Here is a 21,517-nt window from a genome sequence, read left to right as displayed (position 1 = left end):
TACATAAAATCACAATACAATTTATAATAAGTATATACATATTTAACACATGCGTACGTTGTGTGAAGACTTTTCATATGAGTACGATTAGTGGAAAACCTGTTTTCGCAAATTAGCAGAGCTGAGCTTATATTCAAACAAAAAACAAAACGCAGCGATATTTTTAACCCGAATAATAATGATACACAAGACATTCATCATATGCACAAAAACCAGTAAGATGTTAGCTGAATACTGCAAAAATACGGCTGAGCGATCTAATAGAAATCTAGAAGATCACTTTTATAATTGAGGCCTTCTGGAGAACGTTCAGAGCCAATCTCCACTATGCCTCCCAACAGCGGAGCGCACGCTCCCAGCCACCCCCTCAGATTCGTCTAGTGACTCTCTCAATTCCTTTAAATTGCCTTTGTGCGTTTCCATAAAATGTTTACATAACCGTGGAATATCTCTACGGCTTGGAGCAGTTCCGGGGTTTGCGGCAGTAACGTGCTCCTCAGCCTTTTCTTCAGACTTCTGCTTGCTCACATGTGGTAGTCCGCCACTGCTCTCCAGGCACAGAGGGTCTCAGGTATATTTTGGTCGGCAAAGTTTCCTCTTCCCTTCTCCCTTTTGCTATGTTGTTGGACTGACTTATTCTGCTCCCGAATACCGGATATTGTTTTTTTATTGGAGACCGTACCTAAAGATTTGCCGGCAACCTGTGAATTGTTGCTGTTTAGCGTTGCCTCCGAGGATGGCGGTGATGAGCACAATGAAATGAACGCTCTGCTGATTTGGAGAAAGAAATGATCAGCCATCTGCAAACCTGGTGGGACGCTGTGACCCTTGAGAAATATGTGAGTCATAATATGATCCCACGTGGATTGAGGCTACGGAAATTACCCACTGTGATTTACAGTGATGATTTTTTGGAAAAATGGAATGATATTCTAAGTGACTGTTCTCGGAGATTGATGGAGGAATCTGAGAAAATAAAAATCATGGAAACCTCTATAAAAGATATTGAAAAATCTCTAAATACATTTTCGGGACATACGAAATTTAACATCATGTCTGAACATTTGCATCATAAGATTAACAGTCTGGAGTCCAGTATTACTAAGCTGAAGAGAAACTTTTACGGGACTGTAACGACTATGAATGGAAATCGGTATGTGCCTGGAAAAAGTTCACTACTAAGAGATGAAAATCTATCCTGAAAAAGGATGGTTCCCACCGCAATAATCGTGTGAGTTTTCCCTCAGCCGGCAGCACTGATTGTTCATTTAACTCCTCTGTTTCATCGGAGGCTTCTTTGGTCTCCAGCCGTGCTTTGTCCTCAAAATTTCATCCAAAAAACGTAAGAAGAGGAGGAGGGGTGGACGTCGATGCAGGAGAAGACCACGAGTATGGTCTCAGGAACATGACCAAGAGAAAGTAAAAGATGCAGCTATTGATGGACAACAGGATGAATGCACTGCTACTCTCCTTCATACAGCTCCATTGGACATTTTGGAAAGGGGGATATCTTTTGTTCCAAACATTGGGTGACATTAACAAATTTGTACGTTTACTAACTGTCAAAAGACATTTTTTTCTCCAGATAATCCATTGATCCATTGGAGGATAATGTATCTGGAGCTCAAATAAATCGGTTAAGTAAGGAAAGTTTGTTACCTGTGTCGGCCATGGTGAAGGACCAAGATGTAGAAATGTTACCTAGTTTACAGGAAGCGGAGGATTCTGTTAATAATGAACCAGTTTATGATTATGACAGTAATATCAGATCTAATCAGTTTTTTCATCCTGTAGCATCATGGGTACCGATTATAGACACCTTCCAAAGGGTTATGGAAAGGGAAATTAGGGATTTACTTGATTCAGATCCTCTATGGAGACACAGGCATTTAATGCGTGAGAGTCGTCCGCCCTTCTGATAAGGGCGGTTCAGTGGTGGACACTATGTTGTATCATCGGGAGGTTTCCATGTTGTCAGATACCTCCATTTACCGCCCTTTGGGGATGGATCCTACTAGTCCAGAGAGAACTTTTTGGAATCATCCAGGAAGGTTTGTCTCTTGGCGTTTTTAATAAACGCATGTCAGAATTTTTGTATGTGGAAACACTGGTTTGTCCGGTGTCCCACGCTTTACCCAAAACACACAAAGAAACATTCCCTCCTCCGTTCAGGTCAATTGTGGCTGGAATCGGAGGAGTTAATGAAAGATTATCTGGATGGATTGACAAAAAGTTGCAGCCGTTGGTTTTGCAAACAGTAGGACATAACAGAGACACCAAACAGCTGCCGCATGCTATGAGTGATCTGTCTTGGGAGCCGGATTATGTGTGGATCACATGCGATGTTGTTGCGCTATATTCTTGCACATCACATCATTTGGCGGTAGAGGCTGCTTCAAATATTTTGACAGGAATCAAAATGTACAATGATGACATTAAAAATGTCATCATCATAGCATTGGAACATCTTTTAGTTACTGATTTAACAAATAGTATTACCTTCAAATACAGGGATGTCCAATGGGGCGAAATTTTGTCCCTCATTAGCAAATTTATACATGTCCTTTTGGTGGAAAAAATACATCCACAGTGTGTAACCCTTTTATTGACAGGGTTTTATGGTGCGGGAGATTTATCGACGATGTTATCCTTATATGGTGCGGCTCCGTCAGTGACTCTTCCCAGCATCTTTTCCTGACTTTGTTGATTATATCAATAATAACTGCATGAATATAAAATTCACACATCAGGTGCATGGCACTGTTCCTACGTATCATAATATTACACTTATGGGTGATAGCTCCTTAGACGTTATCCATACACACTGACATACACTCACACACATACACAGATACACACTGACATACACTCACATACATACAGAGATACACACTGACATACACTCACATACATACACAGATACACACTGACATACACTCACATACATACACAGATACACACTGACATACACTCACATACATACACAGATACACACTGACATACACTCACATACATACACAGATACACACTGACATACACTCACATACATACAGAGATACACACTGACATACACTCACATACATACACAGATACACACTGACATACACTCACATACATACAGAGATACACACTGACATACACTCACATACATACACAGATACACACTGACATACACTCACATACATACACAGATACACACTGACACACACAGATATACACAGATACACACTGACATACACTCACATACAGACACACAGATACCCACTGACATACACTCACATACATACACAGGTACACACTGACATACACTCACATACATACAGATACACACTGACATACACTCACATACATACACAGATACACACTGACATACACTCACATACATACAAAGATACACACTGACATACACTCACATACATACACAGATACACACTGACATACACTCACATACATACACAGATACACACTGACATACACTCACAGACATACACAGATACACACTGACATACACTCACATACATACAAAGATACACACTGACATACACTCACATACATACACAGATACACACTGACATACACTCACATACATACACAGATACACACTGACATACACTCACAGACATACACAGATACACACTGACATACACTCACATACATACACAGATACACACTGACATACACTCACAGACATACACAGATACACTCTGACATACACTCACATACATACACAGATACACACTGACATACACTCACATACATACACAGATACACACTGACATACACTAACATACATACAGATACACACTGACATACACTCACATACATATACAGATACACACTGACATACTCACATACATACACAGATACACACTGACATACACTCACATACATACACAGATACACACTGACATACACTAACATACATACAGATACACACTGACATACACTCACAGACATACACAGATACACACTGACATACAACATACATACAGATACACACTGACATACACTCACATACATATACAGATACATACTGACATACACTCACATACATACACAGATACACACTGACATACACTCACATACATACACAGATACACACTGACATACACTCACATACATACACAGATACACACTGACATACACTAACATACATACAGATACACACTGACATACACTCACATACATATACAGATACATACTGACATACTCACATACATACACAGATACACACTGACATACACTCACATACATACGCATATACACACTGACATACACTCACATACATACACAGATACACACTGACATACACTCACATGCATACACATATACACACTGACATACACTCACATACATACAGAGATACACACTGACATACACTCACATACATACACAGATACACGCTGACATACACTCACAGACATACACAGATACACACTGACATACACTCACATACATACAGAGATACACACTGACATACACTCACATACATACACAGATACACACTGACATACACTCACATACATACAGATACACACTGACATACACTCACATACATACACAGATACACGCTGACATACACTCACAGACATACACAGATACACACTGACATACACTCACATACATACACAGATACACGCTGACATACACTCACAGACATACACAGATACACACTGACATACACTCACATACATACAGAGATACACACTGACATACACTCACATACATACACAGATACACACTGACATACACTCACATACATACAGATACACGCTGACATACACTCACATACATACACAGATACACACTCACATATATACAGATACACACTGACATACACTCACATACATACAGATACACACTCACATATATACAGATACACACTGACATACACTCACATACATACAAAGATACACACTGACATACACTCACATACATACACAGATACACACTCACATATATACACAGATACACACTGACATACACTCACAGACATACACAGATACACACTGACACACACAGATATACACAGATACACACTGACATACACTCACATACATACACAGATACACACTGACATACACTCACATACATACACAGATACACACTGACATACACTCACATACATACACAGATACACACTGACATACACTCACATACATACACAGATACACACTGACATACACTCACATACATACACAGATACACACTGACATACACTCACATACATACAGATACACTGACGTACACTCACATACATACACAGATACACACTGACATACACTCACATTCATATACAGATACACACTGACATACACTCACATACATACAGATACACTGACATACACTCACATACATACACAGGTACACACTGACATACACTCACATACATACAGATACACACTGACGTACACTCACATACATACACAGATACACACTGACATACACTCACATACATACACAGATACACACTGACATACACTCACATACATACAGATACACACTGACATACACTCACATACAAAGATACACACTGACATACACTCACATACATACACAGATACACACTGACGTACACTCACATACATACACAGATACACACTGACACACACAGATATACACAGATACACACTGACATACACTCACATACATACACAGATACACACTGACGTACACTCACATACATACACAGATACACACTGACATACACTCACATACATACACAGATACACACTGACATACACTCACATACATACACAGATACACACTGACATACACTCACATACAAAGATACACACTGACATACACTCACATACATACAGATACACACTGACGTACACTCACATACATACACAGATACACACTGACATACACTCACATACATACACAGATACACACTGACGTACACTCACATACATACACAGATACACACTGACATACACTCACATACATACACAGATACACACTGACATACACTCACATACATACACAGATACACACTGACATACACTCACATACAAAGATACACACTGACATACACTCACATACATACACAGATACACACTGACATACACTCACATACAAAGATACACACTGACATACACTCACATACATACACAGATACACACTGACATACACTCACATACATACACAGATACACGCTGACATACACTCACATACATACACAGATACAGTGGGGCAAAAAAGTATTTAGTCAGTCAGCAATAGTGCAAGTTCCACCACTTAAAAAGATGAGAGGCGTCTGTAATTTACATCATAGGTAGACCTCAACTATGGGAGACAAACTGTGAAAAAAAATCCAGAAAATCACATTGTCTGTTTTTTTATCATTTTATTTGCATATTATGGTGGAAAATAAGTATTTGGTCAGAAACAAAATTTCATCTCAATACTTTGTAATCTATCCTTTGTTGGCAATGACAGAGGTCAAACGTTTTCTGTAAGTCTTCACAAGGTTGCCACACACTGTTGTTGGTATGTTGGCCCATTCCTCCATGCAGATCTCCTCTAGAGCAGTGATGTTTTTGACTTTTCGCTTGGCAACACGGAGTTTCAACTCCCTCCAAAGGTTTTCTATAGGGTTAAGATCTGGAGACTGGCTAGGCCACTCCAGGACCTTGAAATGCTTCTTACGAAGCCACTCCTTCGTTGCCCTGGCGGTGTGCTTTGGATCATTGTCATGTTGAAAGACCCAGCCGCGTTTCATCTTCAATGCCCTTGCTGATGGAAGGAGGTTTGCACTCAAAATCTCACGATACATGGCCCCATTCATTCTTTCATGTACCCGAATCAGTCGTCCTGGCCCCTTTGCAGAGAAACAGCCCCAAAGCATGATGTTTCCACCACCATGCTTTACAGTAGGTATGGTGTTTGATGGATGCAACTCAGTATTCTTTTTCCTCCAAACACGACAAGTTGTCTTTCTACCAAACAGTTCCAGTTTGGTTTCATCAGACCATAGGACATTCTCCCAAAACTCCTCTGGATCATCCAAATGCTCTCTAGCAAACTTCAGACGGGCCCGGACATGTACTGGCTTAAGAAGTGGGACACGTCTGGCACTGCAGGATCTGAGTCCATGGTGGCGTAGTGTGTTACTTATGGTAGGCCTTGTTACATTGGTCCCAGCTCTCTGCAGTTCATTCACTAGGTCCCCCCGCGTGGTTCTGGGATTTTTGCTCACCGCTCTTGTGATCATTCTGACCCCACGGGGTGGGATTTTGCGTGGAGCCCCAGATCGAGGGAGATTATCAGTGGTCTTGTATGTCTTCCATTTTCTAATTATTGCTCCCACTGTTGATTTCTTCACTCCAAGCTGGTTGGCTATTGCAGATTCAGTCTTCCCAGCCTGGTGCAGGGCTACAATTTTGTTTCTGGTGTCCTTTGACAGCTCTTTGGTCTTCACCATAGTGGAGTTTGGAGTCAGACTGTTTGAGGGTGTGCACAGGTGTCTTTTTATACTGATAACAAGTTTAAACAGGTGCCATTACTACAGGTAATGAGTGGAGGAAAGAGGAGACTCTTAAGGTACCGTCACACTAAGCGACGCTGCAGCGATACAGACAACGATGCAGATCACTGCAGTGTCGCTGTTTGGTCGCTGGGGAGCTGTCACACAGACCGCTCTCCAGCGACCAACGATACCGAAGTCCTCGGGTAACCAGGGTAAACATCGGGTTGCTAAGCGCAGGGCCGCGCTTAGTAACCCGATGTTTACCCTGGTTACCAGCGTAAAATGTAAAAAAAACAAACACTACATACTCACCATCTGATGTCCGTCAGGTCCCTTGCCGTCTGCTTCCTGCTCTGACTGAGCGCCGCCGTACAGTGAGAGCAGAGCACAGCGGTGACGTCACCGCTGTGATCTGCTCTCACTTTCACTTTGTGGCGCTCAGTCAGTGTGGGAAGCGGACGGCAAGGGACCTGAGTATGTAGTGTTTGTTTTTTTTACTTTTACGCTGGTAACCAGAGTAAACATCGGATTACTAAGCGCGGCCCTGCGCTTAGCAACCCGATGTTTACCCTGGTTACCAGCGTAAAACATCGCTGGTATCGTTGCTTTTGGTGTCAAACACGACGATACACGCCGGTCTGACGACCAAATAAAGTTCTGAACTTTCTTCAACGACCAGCGATATCACAGCAGGATCCTGATCGCTGCTGCGTGTCAAACTAAACGATATCGCTATCCAGGACGCTGCAACGTCACGGATCGCTAGCGATATCGTCTAGTGTGACGGTACCTTTAAAGAAGAAGTTACAGTTCTGTGAGAGCCAGAAATCTTGATTGTTTGTTTCTGACCAAATACTTATTTTCCACCATAAAATGCAAATAAAATGATAAAAAAACAGACAATGTGATTTTCTGGATTTTTTTTTCTCAGTTTGTCTCCCATAGTTGAGGTCTACCTATGATGTAAATTACAGACGCCTCTCATCTTTTTAAGTGGTGGAACTTGCACTATTGCTGACTGACTAAATACTTTTTTGCCCCACTGTACACACTGACATACACTGACATACATACACAGATAATAATAATAATAATTTTTATTTATATAGCGCCAACATATTCCGCAGCGCTTTACAACTTATAGAGGGGACTTGTACAGACAATAGACATTACAGCATAACAGAAATCACAGTTCAAAATAGATACCAGTAGGAATGAGGGCCCTGCTGCTCGCAAGCTTACAAACTATGAGGAAAAGGGGAGACACGAGAGGTGGATGGTAACAATTACTTTAGTTATTTGGACCAGCCATAGTGTAAGGCTCGGGTGTTCATGTAAAGCTGCATGACCTTGGCAAGGTTGACTCCCCGTGATTTCCCCCCCCTTTCTTGAATAACCACACATCAGTAATTTGGATAATAACGGCCACAGCAGCCAATTTATTATTAATATTAATAAAGAACGGACCCTTGGTGCGGCCCTCGAAGCTAACCCGCTCCTGGTCTGGTGATTATTCCGTCGGCACTGCCTCTTCCCTCTCAGCCTTACTTCCTGCCGCGTTTTTCCCCCAGGCTCAGAAGCATCATGAGTTGAGGGAAGAGGTTGCCTCCATCCGTTAACCTGTACCCGACTTCCATCGTCGGGTACCCACTCGTCGGTACCGCGCACCCGACCTCCAACATCAGGGTGGCCCTCCGGGTCCCCCGATAACGTGACCCCGACCCACCTCGTCGGGTATCACGCAAGTATCACCAGACCACGAACTAAGTAACTATCCATGGCAGTGGGGGGGGGGGGTCCCGCAGTGCAAGAATCCCCCCTCTACCGTACTTTTCTGCCAGCTTCGAGGACCCACCAACGCTCAAATCATCATCCAATGATGTAACAGACCTCGCGCTCACAAAGAGCTATCCGCCACCAGTCAGGAGAGGAAAAACCCCCTGTGGGGGAAACCTCCAGGGAACCATGGTGATGGACTGCCCTTCCCCTGGGCTTAAAGGTAACTGCCAAACAAATAATTTTTTTTTTTTTGTATAAGTCTCGTTCATGTCCACGTCCGAATGGTTCATCTGGCTACTGCGACCTGGTCTTCCTTCTTTTCGTCAGGGATGGGTGGGGCTTGATGTCCGGCCGTCCTGAGAGGGAAAGAGGGTCACGGCTCCTCCCTGCATCCTTTTTATCCCCCCGTGCCCCCCCCCTCCCCCCGTCCTAGGTCACTTCCTTCCCCTATGTAATTTCCCCTTTAATTAAGCCCCTAATACTTCATCCCCTCCCGGCTTACCCTTGCCTTGCCGTCCCCCTGCCTTCTCCCAACCCCCAACTCCTCCGTCACTTGCAACCTGCCCGGTCATGGCCCCCTCCTTACGGACCCTTCATGCCTTATCCGGGGGTTACTTGACCTTGGCAAGGTTGACTCCCCGTGACTCCCCCCCCTTTCTTGAATAACCACACCACATCAGTAATTTGGATAATAACGGCCACAGCAGCCAATTTATTATTAATATTAATAAAGAATGGACCCTTGGTGCGGCCCTCGAAGCTAACCCGCTCCTGGTCTGGTGATTATTCCGTCGGCACTGCCTCTTCCCTCTCAGCCTTACTTCCCGCCGCGTTTTTCCCCCAGGCTCAGAAACATCATGAGTTGAGGGAAGAGGTTGCCTCCATCCGTTAACCTGTACCCGACTTCCATCGTCGGGTACCCACCCGTCGGTACCGCGCACCCGACCTCCAACATCAGGGTGGCCCTCCGGGTCCCCCGATAATGTGACCCCGACCCACCTCGTCGGGTATCACGCAAGTATCACCAGACCACGAACTAAGTAACTATTCATGGCAGTGGGGGGGGGGGGGTCCCGCAGTGCAAGAATCCCCCCTCTACCGTACTTTTCTGCCAACTTCGAGGACCCACCAACGCCACACCGAGAGCGCTTGACCTTCAAGTGCTCGAGACCCCACGAGTAGAGTCCAGACCTGCGTGACGTATTGTCACCCCCCGTTCCGTGACACGAACTTAGATACCTCCTTGTTCACCTTTATCCGTGCTTTGTTAATCTTTCCCACTGACCGTGCCCCTCGCCACTTTTTTCTAGGCACCATGTCTGACCACACTAGCCTCAAGTTTGGATATGCTAATCCCACCTGCCCTATATCCCTTCTGATTTTGGCACTCAGCCCTTTTCCCGAGCTAGCCCCCAAGTCGTTCCCCCCTGCGTGTAACACTAATATATCTGGGACCCCATAGAGGTTCACTGCCCGGAAAAACTCATGCAGTAACCGGCCCCATGTTAAACCCCGATAACCCAACCACCTAATCACCGCCCCATTCCTTGCCATACCTAACTGTCTCCCGTCCGTCTGTCAGCCCGCTGTGCTCCCCAGTAAACGTATGAATGTCCTAGAATCCAAATCACGATCGGGACTTGTCCTGTAACAAACAAAAAGAAATCAGTGTGATGTATTAATTCTGGGGGTGGATCGCCGCCTCATATCCTTGAGGTCGTACGTAAGACCTGTACCGCCGCGACTCCCACCGGCCAATCCGCTTTACTGTTTCCGGGCTCAGCCCACCCACTGCGGCCTCCGTTGCCGCCCCAATCTGGAAGGAATGACCTGTGTATCTCCCAGGGTTCCCACCTGCCCTTACCATACACGTCCGGAATACTTTAATAAATTGATACCTGGACAAATATGACTCATCCTCGTGACATAGCAGCGGTCCCCCCTGCTTAGGCCTAGCTGCCGAGAATATCCCGAAACACTTACATGGACACATCATAGAACCGCTTACTTTTCCCAGTAACACCTTTTTTTCTTTCCCCCTTTGGTCCGTCTTTGACCTCCTAATCCAAAATTCCAATCCCCTTTTTGTCTTCATAACGTCTTCGGCTAGAATGCCCCCCCGCTATGGCCTTGCCTGGCGCTACAAGCTCTCCTATCCTCATCGCTCCAAAGAATGCGAGTGAAAAGGCCAACCTAAACAAGCCAACCTCAAATTGTGTCCTGCACACCCCCTCTAACTGCTCTCCTAATACCTCTAACATGTCAAAAGACACGGGCCGCCTGTTGTCTTTTCTAACCTTTCCCTTACGGTAGCCTTTTAAGGCCTGCTTGACTAAGAAACTCTTTGTCAAATCGGTTCTGTTCCTAAGTTTAAACCCAAATGCTAATCCTGCAATTAGTTGACTCATTTTTGCCGCCGACCAACTATCGTCTGCGGCCTGCCTAATTCCCATCACTAACACCCCAATCTGCTCCTCTTCTGACATGTCCTCGTCCCCCCGGCCTACCCATTGTTCCCACAGCCCCCACGACCGTCCGTACGCCGCCCACGTGCTACTTGTTACGGATGCCTTGATCAGCGGTTCAGCCTACCCTGCCCTCCCGTTCCATAATCCGGGAGGGCAGGGTAGGCCCTCTTCTTCCGCTTCGGGGGCCAACGCCCGAAACCGCTGCCACTGAAAACGAGAAAGCGCATCAGCGACCGAGTTAAATTCTCCTGGAACATGAGATGCTGTCACCTGAGCATTGATAACTAGGCATTCCAACACCAACTGCCTCAACACTCTAATTACTGGCGGCGAAGACGCGGTGATGTTATTTATGGCCATGACCACCCCCATGTTATCGCACTTAAACCTAACTTTTCGGTCCCCATAGTGTTACCGCTACCAGGATTGGGAAAATTTCCAATAATGCAATGTTTTTTGTCAGCCCTGAGCGCACCCACTCCTCTGGCCATGCTGCCGCGCACCACTGCCCCTGACAGTAAGCTCCAAAGCCATGACTGCCCGCTGCATCCGTGTATAATTCAATATCCGTATTACAACATCGCCCTTCCATCAAGAGGGAAAGCCCGTTGTAATTTTCCAAGAATGTGTCCCAAACCGCCAGATCAGCTTTGTTATCTGCCGTCAATCGCACATAATGATGCGGCGATTTAATGCCGGCCGTTGCCGCTGCTAATCTCCTCGTAAATATTCTGCCCATCGGCACGACTCGACATGCGAAATTTAAACTCCCCAGCAAAGACTGCACCTCCCGAAGCTTCAGTTTTTTAGCTCTCCTAGCCCTGCCTATTTCCAATTTTAGTGCTTCCACCTTTTCCCCTGGGAGACGACACTCTCACCTTATCGTGTCGATCATGATTCCCAGAAATGAGATACATGACGTTGGGCCGACAGTTTTCTCGGGAGCCAATGGCACCCTGAACTCCTTAGCAACCCCCTGCAAACCCTTTAAGATGGTACCGCACACCTTTGATTGTGCCGGACCTACGCACCAAAAGTCATCGAGGTAGTGGATCAGCGATCCCAATCCCGTGATATCCTTCACTACCCACTCCAGGAATGTGCTAAAGGCTTCGAACAACGAACATGACAAAGAGCATCCCATTGGCAAACACCTGTCTATGAAATACTCTCCCTCCCAATAGCACCCGAGCAATCGCTGACTCTCCGGGTGTACCGGCAGTAGCCGAAAGGCAGCCTCCACATCCGTTTTTGCCATCAGCGCCCCCTTTCCGCATTTTCTCACCCACTCTAACGCCCGATCAAATGATGCGTATAGCACCGTACATAACTCAGGATCGATGCCGTCATTGACGGACTTACCACGAGGGTATGACAGGTGATGGATCATTCGGAACTTGTTCGGTTCCTTCTTTGGTACAATGCCCAATGGAGAAACGACCAAGTCCGACACGGGTGGGGAACAAAACGGACCCGCCATCCGGCCCATCCGCACCTCTTTCTCAAGTTTCTGCTTTACAACTGCGGGGTGCTGATAGGCCGAACTGAGATTCCTCAGCTTTCGTGGCGTTTGGCGCGCCGGGGAAGGGATGGAAAACCCTTCCTTGAAACCTTTGATTAATAGGTCCGCGGTTTTCTTATCCGGGTATCTACTTAGATAAGGGAGCATCGCGTGCAGCTTGACTGTTTTGCCCTTAACCACAACCGGCTCCTCCCACCTTACCACCGTACTTCCTAGGACACCTATTGGCCCCATGTGCCGATCCACCACAATTGGAACACGTGTGCCTAAATTTACAACCTGTTCCGAATTTGCACTGTCCCTCGTTGAATTGCCAGCAGAGCCCACGTTTTTGATTACCACCCCGCCCTTGGAAGTTCCCCCCTGCCATGCTTCCTGCGCTGTACCCTTTATGGCCGGCCCCCCCCCCCCGGCCCCTCCCTGAAAGGGCATCCAATGTCTGTGATTCTGAGACATAATCTGAAGCCACAGGCCAATATCTTTTTGATCCCATCTCATAGATGGTCGCATGGCCTTGCGCTGACGAAACTGTTCATCATACCTCAGCCAAGCTTGACCCCCATATGACTTGTAAGCCTCCCCAATGGTGTCCATGTAGCAAAACAATTGCGAGCAATTTTCTGGCGCCTTTTGCCCAATAATGCTACCACATATCACGAAAGCATGCCACCAATTTGAAAACGTATGCGCCACCGTAATTGATCTCTCCTCTTCTTTCCTCCCTCCATCCTTTTCTATTTTTGTGCTCAACCTCTCCACAGGCAAAAGCGCGAAAATGTCCACATACTCCTCCCTCCATATTTTTTCCTTCATCTCTTTCTTAAGGTGCATACTCAGGTTACCCGTAAAACAAAAATATATATCCCCCCGCGCGGTGTCATCTAACTGCGCATACTCTTCCCCGGCTGCTGCCGACTAGGGTGCCCAGTTTATAACGTCCCCACCCCCAGCGGCACCAGGCCACAAGTATGGGCTCGTCCAAGCTGATAGGTGCCCAGGCCCGCGCCCCTCAACACGGTCCATTCTGTCTGCCAGACTCGATATCATTGCCCTCGTTTCCCTAGCGGTGGCCTCTAAAGACCCTAAAATAGTGGCTACATTATCCCTATGTGATCCCCCGCCTCCCCCTTCCGCTAGCAATGGGCCTGCATCTGGGTATGATAGAAACATAGATTCATAGTTACCAGGCCGCACGGGAGTCATCCTCCCCCCGGCCGCTGTGCTCCTGGAATCCCCCTCGCCATTGCCGTCGCTGTCCGCATCCAGGGATGAGAGCCATCTTGCTCCTTGCGACCAGCGTCCGTCCTCAGCTCGTTTGTCTCCCGTTCTTTCTTGGCTCCCGTGACTATACTGTGTGGTGGCCACCCTGTCGCTACTTCTGTTCACCTGCCTGGCTCTGCCCTGTGTGCTCTGCTGTTGGCTCTGCAACCCGATACATGGCCCTGGCTGCCTGGGGGTGCTCACCATCCTGGGCCGTCGCCGTCTGTTAACGCTTGCCCCCCGCTCCCTCGAAGGGCTCCTTGTCCTGCGCTGCTGACCCCTTATCGGCATCTCCATGGCCAGCCTTTCGGGGGGCCTGGTCCTGCGAGTTGTTCTCCTCCCCCCCTCTTCCCCCACGGGCATCAAGCTGGACGGCCCCGGACTCTGTATACTTTCAACAGGCACCTCGCTGGGCAGCCCGCTTCCCTGGGGCCTTTGCGAAGTACCCCGGAAGCAAGATGGCACTGCCCATGTGTCCTGACTCTCTTAACTGGCTGCAGGGGCTACTACCGGAGGCCTCCCTGGAGATCCCTGTCCCTGCTGCTGCGCTGCAGTGGGTCTTGTGGACTCGCTCCTCCGCCCCCCCCCCCCCCGCCGGCTCCGTACCGCATTCTCCCTGCTTTTCCTGCCCATCGGAGCATGCAGCATCCGACGCCTGACGCCTGCTAGCCGGCGCACTCCTCCTGCCCCTGCGCTCCTCCTGCGGGATCCGGCGCTGCCCTCCCTACCGCGCCCCGGACCTGTCCCACCAGCTGGCGCCACGGACTCCCCACCACCACCGCTCACCCCCAGGATACCTTCCGCAATGCTTTCCAACCATCCTGGGGGGTGAGCGCTGGCAGCCGCCTGGAGCCTGGCGATGACGTCCATGCGGTAAGATGTGTCCGCGGGATGGGAGAGCTCGGTGGCAGGGTGGGAGAGCAGCTTGATGTCCGGCCGTCCTGAGAGGGAAAGAGGGCCACGGCTCCTCCCTGCATCCTTTTTATCCCCCCGTGCCCCCCCCCTCTCCCCCCCCCGTCCTAGGTCACTTCCTTCCCCTATGTCATTTCCCCTTTAATTAAGCCCCTAATACTTCCTCCCCTCCTGGCTTACCCTTGCCTTGCCGTCCCCCTGCCTTCTCCCAACCCCCAACTCCCCCCGTCACTTGCAACCTGCCCGGTCATGGCCCCCTCCTTACGGACCCTTCGTGCCTTATCCGGGAGTTACTTGAACCAGTTAACAGCCTAAGTGTGTAGCAGTACAGACACAGATTGCTATTAACTGCATAAAGTGTATGAGAACACGATGCAAGGAACCTGATTATGTGTTTTTTTTTTGTTTTTTTTAATAGGCCACACAGGGATAGTTAGGTTAATGCGTTGAGGCGGTAGGCCAGTCTGAACAAATGCGTTTTTAGGGCACGCTTAAAACTGTGGGGATTGGGGATTAATCGTATTAACCTAGGTAGTGCATTCCAAAAAATCGGCGCAGCACGTGGAAAGTCTTGGAGACGGGAGTGGGAGGTTCTGATTATTGAGGATGCTAACCTGAGGTCATTAGCGGAGCGGAGGGCACGGGTAGCGTGGTAGACTGAGACCAGAGAGGAGATGTAGGGTGGTGCTGAGCCATGGAGTGCTTTGTGGATGAGGGTAGTAGTTTTGTACTGGATTCTGGAGTGGATGGGTAGCCAGTGTAATGACTGGCACAAGGTAGAGGCATCGGTGTAACGGTTGGTGAGGAATATGATCCTGGCAGCAGCATTCAGGACAGATTAGAGCGGGGAGAGTTTGATAAGAGGGAGGCCGATTAGTAGAGAGTTACAATAGTCCAGATGGGAATGAATAAGAGAAACAGTAAGAGTTTTTGCAGAGTCGAAAGTAAGAAAAGGGCGAATTCTAGAAATGTTTTTGAGATGCAGATAAGAAGAGCGAGCCAGTGATCGGATGTGGGGGGTGAAGGAAAGCTCGGAATCAAGGATGACCCCAAGGCAGCGGGCATGTTGCTTTGGAGTAATGATTGAACCGCACACGGAGATGGCAATGTCAGGCAAAGGTAGGTTAGTAGAGGGAGAGAACACGAGGAGTTCAGTTTTTGACAGGTTCAGTTTCAGATAGAGGGAGGACATGATGTTAGAGACAGCGGTAAGACAATCACTGGTGTTTTCTAAGAAGGTCGGTGTGATAACAGGAGAAGAGGTGTATAATTGGGTGTCGTCAGCATAGAGATGGTACTGGAAACCAAATCTACTGATTGTTTGTCCAATAGGGGCAGTATACAAAGAGAAGAGGAGGGGGCCTAGGACTGATCCTTGAGGAACCCCAACAGTAAGGGGAAGGTGAGAGGAGGAGGAACCAGCAAAACATACAGTGAAGGATCGGTCAGAGAGATAGGAGGAGAACCAGGAGAGAACGGTGTCCTTGATGCCGATGGAGCAGAGCATAGTGAGGAGCTGATGATCCACAGTGTCGAATGCTGCGGTACACACTGACATACACTAACATACATACACAGATACACACTGACATACACTCACAGACATACACAGATACACACTGACATACACTCACATACATACAAAGATACACACTGACATACACTCACATACATACACAGATACACACTGACATACACTCACATACATACACACACTGACATACATTCACAGACATACACAGATACACACTGACATACACTCACATACATACACACACTGACATACATTCAGACATACACAGATACACACTGACATACACTCACATACATACACACACTGACATACATTCACAGACATACACAGATACACACTGACATACACTCACATACATACAAAGATACACACTGACATACACTCACATACATACACACACTGACATACACTCACATACATACACAGATACACACTGACATACACTCACATACATACACAGATACACACTGACATACACTCACATACATACACAGATACACGCTGACATACACTCACATACATACACAGATACACACTGACATACACTCACATACATACACAGATACACACTGACATACACTCACATACATACACAGATACACGCTGACATACACTCACATACATACACAGATACACGCTGACATACACTCACATACATACACAGATACACACTGACATACACTCACATACATACACAGATACACACTGACATACACTCACATACATACACAGATACACACTGACATACACTCACATACATACACAGATATACGCTGACATACACTCACAGACATACACAGATACACACTGACATACACTCACATACATACAGATACACACTGACATACACTCACATACATACACAGATACACACTGACATACACTCACAGACATACAGATACACACTGACATACACTCACATACATACACAGATACACACTGACATACACTCACATACATACACAGATACACACTGACATACACTCACATACATACAGATACACACTGACATACACTCACATACATACACAGATACACACTGACATACACTCACATACATACACAGATACACACTGACATACACTCACATACATACACAGATACACACTGACATACACTCACATACATACACAGATACACACTGACATACACTCACATACATACACAGATACACACTGACATACACTCACATACATACACAGATACACACTGACATACACTCACATACATACACAGATACACACTGACATACACTCACATACATACACAGATACACACTGACATACACTCACATACATACACAGATACACACTGACATACACTCACATACATACACAGATACACACTGACATACACTCACATACATACACAGATACACACTGACATACACTCACATACATACACAGATACACACTGACATACACTCACATACATACACAGATACACACTGACATACACTAATATACATATACAGATACACACTGACATACACTCACATACATACACAGATACACACTGACATACACTCACAGACATAAACAGATACACAGACATACACTCACATACATACAAAGATACACACTGACATACACTCACATACATACAGATACACACTGACATACACCCACATATAGTACAGACCAAAAGTTTGGACACACCTTCTCATGTAAAGATTTTTCTGTATTTTCATGACTATGAAAATTGTACATTCACACTGAAGGCATCAAAACTATGAATTATCACATGTGGAATTATATACTTAACAAAAAAGTGTGAAACAACTGAAATTATGTCTTATATTCTAGGTTCTTCACAGTAGCCACCTTTTACTTTGATGACTGCTTTGCACACTCTTGGCATTCTCTTGGTGAGCTTCAAGAGGTAGTCACCGGGAATGGTCTTCCAACATCTTGAAGGAGTTCCCAGAGATGCTTAGCACTTGTTGGCCCTTTTGCCTTCACTCTGCGGTCCAGCTCATCCCAAACCATCTCGATTGTGTTCAGGTCTGGTGACTGTGGACGCCAGGTCATCTGGCGTAGCACCCCATCACTCTCCTTCTTGGTCAAATAGCCCTTACACAGCCTGGAGGTGTGTTTGGGGTCATTGTCCTGTTGAAAAATAAATGATGGTCCAACTAAACACAAACCGGATGGAATAGCATGCCGCTGCAAGATGCTGTGGTAGCCATGCTGGTTCAGTATGCCTTCAATTTTGAATAAATCCCCAACAGTGTCACCAGCAAAGCACCCCCACACCATCACACCTCCTCCTCCATGCTTCACCGTGGGAACCAGGCATGTAGAGCCCATCCATTCACCTTTTCTGCGTCGCACAAAGACACGGTGGTTGGAACCAAAGATCTCAAATTTGGACTCATCAGACCAAAGCACAGATTTCCACAGGTCTAATGTCTATTCCTTGTGTTCTTTAGCCCAAACAAGTCTCTTCTGCTTGTTGCCTGTCCTTAGCAGTGGTTTCCTAGCAGCTATTTTACCATGAAGGCCCGCTGCACAAAGTCTCCTCTTAGCAGTTGTTGTAGAGATGTGTCTGCTGCTAGAACTCTGTGTGGCATTGACCTGGTCTCTAATCTGAGCTGCTGTTAACCTGCGATTTCTGAGGCTGGTGACTCGGATAAACTTATCCTCAGAAGCAGAGGTGACTCTTGGTCTTCCTTTCCTGGGGCGGTCCTCATGTAAGCCAGTTTCTTTGTAGCGCTTGATGGTTTTTGCCACTGCACTTGGGGACACTTTCAAAGTTTTCTCAATTTTTCAGACTGACTGACCTTCATTCCTTAAAGTAATGACGGCCACTCGTTTTTCTTTACTTAGCTGCTTTTTTCTTGCCATAATACAAAATAACAGTCTATTCAGTAGGACTATCAGCTGTGTATCCACCAGACTTCTGCACAACACAACTGATGGGCCCAACCCCATTTATAAGGCAAGAAATCCCACTTATTACACCTGACAGGGCACACCTGTGAAGTGAAAACCATTCCCGGTGACTACCTCTTGAAGCTCATCAAGAGAATGCCAAGAGTGTGCAAAGCAGTCATCAAAGCAAAAGGTGGCTACTTTGAAGAACCCCGCGATATATAAGACATAATTTCAGTTGTTTCACACTTTTTTGTTAAGTATATAATTCCACATGTGTTAATTCATAGTTTTGATGCCTTCGGTGTGAATGTACAATTTTCATAGTCATGAAAATACAGAAAAATCTTTACATGAGAAGGTGTGTCCAAACTTTTGGCCTGTACTGTACATACACAGATACACACTGACATACACTCACATACATACACAGATACACGCTGATGTAACAAATGGAAACGGAAGCACAGATGTTGTAGTGAACATTCGTTTAATGAAATTTTCGTGGAACCACAGGACCACTGCCCAGGGGGCTTCAATGGGGGCATAACTAAGCGAGCCCAAACTCCCTTAGTAAGACCCCTCAAACAGGGCCAGATTGGGAAGCCCGGGAGACACAAGGTGCTACCTTCAGTTAGACCCGGACATGTGGAAGCTGACTCTGAGGAACAAGCAGGCAGGCTGGAACCACAGGTAGTGTGGAACTTGACCGAGGATAGTTAGGCAAAGCATACAGCTGGCAGCAGCTGGCATGGACAAGAGCGGGAGGTACAGGCTTAGTCCTGGAGGACGTGGAAAGGCACAGCTAATACTCTGGGGCGAGAAACCAGAATTAGCAGAAGGCAGACAAAAAACAGGCATGCAGGTACGAGGGTCCTAAGAACTAACAGTAAACACTTGTTGCTCAGGCACCTCCCTTAGTGAGTCACCCACCAGGGCAGGGTACTCGGTGCAGGGTCTGGTCGGCTATTAAAGGGGATGTCACGGTGACTGTGACCCGGTCCGTGGCCCTGGGACTCACTGTGAAAGGGAACGGTCTTTAAAGGGAATTGTGATTAAGTCTGTCGTGACGCCACCTGTGGTGTTCGGTCAATAAGGGGAACTGACGCTGCTTTAAAGGGGTCCTCTGGGGGATGTTGTTGCAGAAATGATGGTGACCCTTCCCACAGGTGAAGCGGGGTCCCCAGGGGTCCTAGAGTGTATGGTGATGATGGTGTTTGCTGGTCAATGAGTAAAGGACACAAGTTGTAAAGTCTTTACCTGGTTTACTGCAGTTGGCAGGCCACAGTCCAGGGTACTGGCAACAGGTACATTAGGAGACAAGGAAACAAGTGGAATCCCCTTGGCAAGTCAGGTTGGGGGCCTTCCACTGTGCACTTGCTATAGTCCCTTGCTGTCTGTAATGTCCTAACAAGATCCTGGTTCCTTCCCCTGTCCTGGGACATGTACCTGTATGGTAGGCAGCTTGAGCCTTTCCTTCTGGGGCCTCTGCACAGTGACACCAGGCTCCAGAGTCCTGCTGTATCACAGGCTTAATTTGGGCAGTATACATGTAGTTCTGTGACTTCCGGTTCTGCTAGGTGTCCTACAGTTCCACTCTAGCCTCGGGCTCCCGGTACCCGATCTCTGCGCTTTGGCTCCTCCGACACCCACTTGTAGCCTCCTTGAACCCTGAAATCTCTCCTCTGCTCCTTT

The sequence above is a fragment of the Ranitomeya variabilis genome, chromosome 5 (assembly GCF_051348905.1).
Source record: "Ranitomeya variabilis isolate aRanVar5 chromosome 5, aRanVar5.hap1, whole genome shotgun sequence".
Classification (NCBI taxonomy): Eukaryota; Metazoa; Chordata; class Amphibia; order Anura; family Dendrobatidae; genus Ranitomeya; species Ranitomeya variabilis.
The sequence above is the reverse complement of the archived record's forward strand: the minus strand, read 5'-3'. Positions refer to the sequence as shown.